Here is a 6,703-nt window from a genome sequence, read left to right as displayed (position 1 = left end):
GTATCTCATGAAGGGCTTTACATAGTATAGTGAGATAGCATTTAGTTACACATTAACTGATGTGCTACCTTCCCCCCTTTCTAGAGCCTAGGAACCATCCTTCCATGCTACAATCATCTAGGATTGTCTATGTTTACTGCCCTAGGACAGGCTGTTCTAGAAACAGGAAAATAAGTTTCCACCAGACTCTAATCTCTTTAAGGAAAGGACTTATCTCCAGGTGTCCCCAAAGCCTGCAATAGTTCCTATTTGTACTTAATCAGTGATTGTTGAATTGATGAAGAAAAGAATCAGATTCTTGGTGGTTGTGTTTCAAGAGCTTATTTTGAGTTCTAAGGACCCATGTTCTGAAGTTTCAATAGCTCATGTCCCAAAGGCACAGGTCATCAAGTTAAAGACAAATATTCTAGATTTGGAAAAGCAGAAGTCAGTTAGAGATAGTTTTTTGTATACCAGACTAGATGATTGTTTTACCTTTGAGGAAATGATGTACCCTGATGGAAAGCAGTGATGTTCACTGGAACACTAAATGCTGATATGTGTTTGTGAAAAGGGACCTTTTCCATACCCCTCTTCAGGCACAGTCTGGAGATGGGAGGAACATATGATAAGAATCTTATATGAAGTCAGGGGGGTCAGAGAGCAGATGATAACTGTGCTTATAATCTCGATGGAGCCAGGAGTAGTGACAGTTTTATAGAAGTTTCCCTCCACTCTGCATAGTATGGGTGTAGTGGAGTAGACAGGACCATGTGCAATAGTCAAGCAGAAAGACCGTGTAGAATTTCCTTTTGCCCCATAAAGCATGTGAAACAACTACATATGTTCTGGATGTAGCAGAGAGAGAGAGAGAGAGAGAGAGAGAGAGATACTGACAGACAGATGGACACCAACCTGAGGAGACATAATAGGTAGGGCAAGGAGAATGTAGCTGTGTCCTATTATAGCCCAGCAACTATAAATTAGATGGAATTGATGGTGTCTGAGCTGATGCTAAAGGACCCAAGTGAACACCAAGGGCCAGGTTTTTCTCCTTCGCTTACCCTTGCCTTGGTACACTGTACAACCTGAGATACTTAGATGTATCCAGGTGGAAGGGTGGGAAAAGAAATCTGGAATTAACTAAGAAAACCCTGAGTTAAATTAAAACTAAATTTCCTGCAGCACTGGAATGAGGACACAAAATAAACATTGAAATGAATGATAAAATAAAGGTGTATTTGCACACTCCTGCATTTTTAGGCTATTTTTATCATTATTATGTTATTAAATATGGACTTACTTATGCACAAGATGGTGGCTATCATTCCTTCATTCAGCTTTTACTAGGTACCACATGTAGAGAGTGAGGTGAGGTACAAATATGAATAAGACAGACTCCCTGACCTCAAGGGTTGCACAGTAAAGTTGGGGAGAATAGCATGAATAGAGTTACAGGGGGATATAATGGGATCTTGCAAGAGTGGAGCAGAGTATAAACTTCATGGGAGCTTTAGATAGTGTTTAAATCTATTCGAGGGATTCAGTGGTGGCTCTTTGGAGGAAAGAGCTTTTAGCCAAAACATAAGAGATGAGTAGGAGCTGGGCAGGTGAACATTTAGGTGGAGTGACTAGCATGTGCAAAGGCACTGAGGCGCGAGAGAGTATTGGTTGTTGAGAGATGTACAAATGTTTTAGTGTTGTCTGAATGAAGATGTTGTGGTGGTAGCACAGGGTGGGGAATGTGTAAAGACAATACAGGGCAGGTCATAAATGAACTTGTTAATCACGCAAAGGAATTTCATTTCGTTAGATAGAAATCAATGAAAAAATTTCAGCAAGGGGGCAACACAGCACCGTAACCAGATCTACCTGTTGAAATAATCACTTTGGTAAGGTAAACCAGACTTGAAATTAAAGGCAGTGAGATCAGCAGGGAAGGCTTTTGGACCCCTAGTACTTACAGCCATGTTGCAGATTGCTGTCATTTATGAACTTCTACCTTTTTGTCAGGCACCTTACACATTTGTTCCATTTTTTTCCTCATACCAGCCTTATGGGGTGGCTAGACCTACGAGTCAGATGACCAACAAGTTTCCAAAATTGTTATCCTTTCCACTCAAATATTCGTCTCCACTGTCAGCCCAGGAAAAGGATGCTGAAGGCCTGGATGAGAGTAGTAGTGGAGAAGGACATGAGAAGCCTGACGTGGGAGATATTTAGGATTCAGTGATTAATTGGATGTGGGGATAAAGGGAGAGTTAAAGCCTGGGCATATAGCCACATTTCCTGTTAGGGCAGTGGGTGGGTGGTAGAGACATTTGACAGGAGATAAAAACCAGGAGAGGAGCAAGGTCTCTGGGGAGGGTGTTGAGTTTTAGATATGTGCTTTTTGGTGTCATTCATGACATAAAGAATGGGGTGATTAGAAGTCTGCGTAAATTTGGTGGAAGGATAACTGCAAGGGGAGATGGAGATGCTGGGAAATTATGCCCCAGGCCACTAGACCCCTACAGTCTTTACTGATGAGATCTGTCTTCATGAGATACCTCTCCCACCCTCTGGAGTGCATGTATCTTACCAAGGCTTCCAAAATACTTGCCGTTTCTTGGCTGATTAACTTGGTGCCATCTGTAGAATAGACTAAAGTGATATTCTGTGGTGTGCTCAGATGTGCCAGCCCATTCAGAGTATATTATGACAGAGGGAGAGTTATAGCTTTGGGGCAAGGCCATACACAAAGACTGTTGTCCCTTCCATATGTGAATGTGAACTGTGTCTGATCTGTTGTCTTGATTAGACAGAAAAGAACTCATTGCCCAGATCAATAGCTTGTACTTTGTAGCTGAGACAGCACTAACCTGCTCTAACAAAGCTGTGGTGACCTCACATTTGTCACCACAGCTGCACTTAGAGGTAGTATTGATGGAGTTTATAGCAGTCCATTGTCATCCTCCAGGATCCACATGGTTACTTCAAGAGTCAGACTGGTGAATTAAATGGAGATATGATGAGGACTGCCACTCCTGCCATTGTTCCCAGCATGCAGTAATGTTTCTGATTTACTATCTTGGCTGAAGGGTGATTGGTGGTGGAGTTTGGCCTTCCCCACTATAATGTGTTAGGTTGCGAATGACCCTAGTTATCTGTCAGGTGGCTAGGAGGGAGGTGGAAGTAAATTTTGATATTTGCAAGTGTTTTCTTGCAAAGCAGAGGCCTCTGTGTCATCTTCAAGCAAGGGGAATGTTAACTTTTAATAAGGAGGAGTAGGCCTCTTTTAGGCCCAGAACGGGCCTGGGAATCTGGTGTTTTGAGGTTTTTGAATGCCTTAACCCAAGTGTCCCATTTCCCAGTCTCAGGGTGCCATTTTTTTCCAACCTGGGTCCTTGCTCTGGCATAGTGGATTTGCCAGAGTTGAGATTAAATTTCTCTGGAGCCTGTTAACTTAGACCTGATGTTCAGATGGCTCTGTCCTCCAACTTTAGGGGTTAGAGTCTCTTTGATGCTGCCAAGAGGCCTCCTGACTTTCTCACTCTTCAGCACTATTAATATTTTGGACACGATCCGTCTTTGTTGGGGGTGGTGTTGTCTTGTGCACTGTTGGATGATTAGTAGCATCACTAGCATGTACATACCAGAGCCAGTAGCACCCCATCTTCTCCCCAGTTGTGGCAACCAAAAGTATCTCCAGAGATTACCAAATGATTGCTCATGAGGGCAAAGTTGACCCTGTGGAGAACCACTGCATGAGATAAAAGGTTGTTAGGGTGGAGCAAGGTGTTATGTGCTTCAACTGTCCTGATGTCATATGCCCTCCGCCCTCTCCCCTAATACAAAAAAAAAAAAAAAGTGAACCTGATTCTGTTCAAACCTTAGAACACATTTAACAGGTGTAGTGGGTAATGTAGTGCACTGCCCCCATTTCCCTTCAGGACTGAGGTAATCGTTTCCCAGCATCTGAAAATGTTGGCCACGGAGGGTTCACAGCTGAAGAAGATTGCCCTCAGCTGAAGGAAGCTGCCTTGTGCAGGGTTTCACACCCTCTTTGTAGGCACCTGCATCTAGTGACCGCTTAATAGGATAGTATGCTGTCTCTTTGCCACAACAACTTTAAAGGGCCATCCTACCTCCAGAGCTCCCACGGGATAGGCAGTGGCCTTTGCTGCAACTTCACTGCAGTTCACTTTCTCTCTGTGTAGAGTCTAGCTTCTTTCACTCAAGTGTTCTTCCTGAGAGCAAACCCCAATAAATAGATCTTCCACACGTCTCTCTCTTAATGTCTATTCCCAGTGAACTCAACATAAGAGAGTCGGTCTGAGGAAGCAGACTATAAAGTAGAATTTTAGAGTGGAATAGCTCACCAGCCAGCTGGCACTAAGGATCCCATGACCAGTGGGAGGGGAGTTCTAAGACCTGGCATGTCATAGTAGTGCAGTTGTTAAATCTTTTGCTGGTGGGGAACTGGGATGGGAAGCAGTTGAAGGGAATGTGTTGGCAGGTGCAGTATCTCAAGCATTTGAAATGTTCAAGGGATGTGAAATCATTAGGATGATGGACTTAGATGGCCGAGTGCTGAAGAAAGACAGTTAAGTCTGATGATGCAAAATGTTAGTAATGCTGAGGTTTAGAAGCCCTGATCTGATGAGTTCAAATATTTATGAATTAACTGTTTCATTAGGGTGTACACATTCTATAATTGTGTCCACATTTATTAGCTGGAGTTCTGTTTTTAATAAAGGAACTTTTTTTTTAATTTGTCATTATCTAGGTTTCCTTGATTATTCTAACATTTTCATTTTAGGGTAATAGAATAACTAGCTATGGAAAGGGTCAGTAGGAAGTCAGGGTATCATTACAATTTTTTCTGCAGGCCTAAATTAAGTATAGATAATTGCATAATTTAGGAATGAGAACCAATAAGATTTGGCAATAAAGAGTTACTGAGGGCACGCAGAAGTTAGAATGACTCTTGGTTTTCTCACTGGGTAGATGACAATGCCAGTCATTTAAAAGAGAAAAACAAGGCAGATGAGAGATTTGGAGACATTGAGTTTGAGAAGTGTAGTAGATGAAGTGATCATTCAGCAGGTCTGCACTTCCTCTTTCTTAGCTTCTATGAGAAAACTACTTCTCTGAGCCTTTGGTGTTGTGCTTGGCTGCATGATGTGCTTTCACTAACAGAATACGGATAAAAATGATAGTGTGCCCTTTCAAAGGCTAAGCCATAAGAGGAACTCTGTGTTTCTACTCAGGGAAGGAGCATCCAATCCCTACCATGAAAATAAAAGGTCCCTTCAGTCTGGGACTCAAAACAAACACATACGGAGTGGATCTGAGCCAAAACCACAGCTTAGAGCAGAGCTGCCTAGTCGAGCCCAGTCTAGGTTGGCTGAATTGCAGTCAATCTGCAAATTCATGAGCATGAGAATCAGTGTTTTTTGCCATTGAATGTGTTATGTGTTATTGAATGGTAGTGTGTTATTTGGGAGTAGGATGGAAACAAAAACCCTGAGGGTCACACAAATGAAAATATGTAGTAGGGAGTTGTTATGTGCAATTCTCAAAATTAAGTGAAGATCACAAAGGGAAAATGAATAAGGGCCAAAGACAGAACCTTAGGTAAATATTCACATACTGACCATTTGTCATTTGGACATGCTCAGTTCTGAGTATTGAAGGTATTTCTTTATTCTGTGATATTATGTACTTTAGGATATAAATGAGGGTATGTATTACTATAATAATTCCCTGTATATGCCACCCAATCACTTAGAGCTATAATATGCACATGGATTCTCTGGATTACCTAGAGAAGATAAAATAGCAATCTGTACATTTCTTCCTGAATAAAACACTTTCCCTCCCAGGGTAGGTCTTTCATTTGATTTTGTAGGGAAATGGATCCTAATTCTCTTGGTTTTCCATTCTAGCTTGTTTTCTTGGCGGGGTTCTGCTTCCACAGCAAAACATCTCTTCAGACTTGTAGGTCTATTTCCATCAGAAACCATTCTGTATGTCAGTCTTAGAGACTGATTAGTCAGTTTCTATCCATCTTTCCTCAATAGCCAGTTGAGAAAATTTTATTTTTTTCCTTTATGGCATTGAAAAGTCAGTTGTATTCTTCAAGGGTTAGTTTCCATTTTTATGTTAGTGCTCTCTTTTCCCCTCTCCCGCTTCCCCACTCCCTCTTCTCTCCTTTTCTTCTCCTTAAGCCCTTACCCTCTCACCCCCCAACTCTGCCATTCGCTGCCATTGGTAATGACATTTTCTGATTCCTTCAGGTACTATGAAGAGGATTAACTGTTGTTTTTACTCTTGTGTACCAACTCTACAGGTACATAGATTTTGTTTGTTTGTTGTTATTGTTTGCCAGTAATATAATGTTCCCCTTCCTTTTAAATACCACAGTTCCTGTTAACTGCTACAACCACAGTAGCATCATTGACCACAAAAATGCTTTTATTCTGGTGGGGCCTGGAGCCTCTGCTCCAAGTCTTGATGGAGACAGACACAGAATTATATTTAAACCAACCTCATGAAGTGGGTTGCAGATGCTCTTTCTCCCAGACAACCCTTCAGAGAAACTTCCTGTTCTCATGAGGAACAAACCCGAATGAATTACTTTATGCAGAAAAGACAGAAAAAAGAGAGTGTCATTTCCTCTGCTGAGATTATGACTTGACACTCATTCATTTAAGTCAGACGTTTAATAGAAAGGGGGAAG

The sequence above is a fragment of the Panthera pardus genome, unplaced genomic scaffold, assembly GCF_024362965.1.
Source record: "Panthera pardus isolate Hobbes unplaced genomic scaffold, ASM2436296v1 HiC_scaffold_21, whole genome shotgun sequence".
Lineage (NCBI taxonomy): Eukaryota > Metazoa > Chordata > Mammalia > Carnivora > Felidae > Panthera > Panthera pardus.
Note: the sequence above shows the minus strand (reverse complement) of the source record.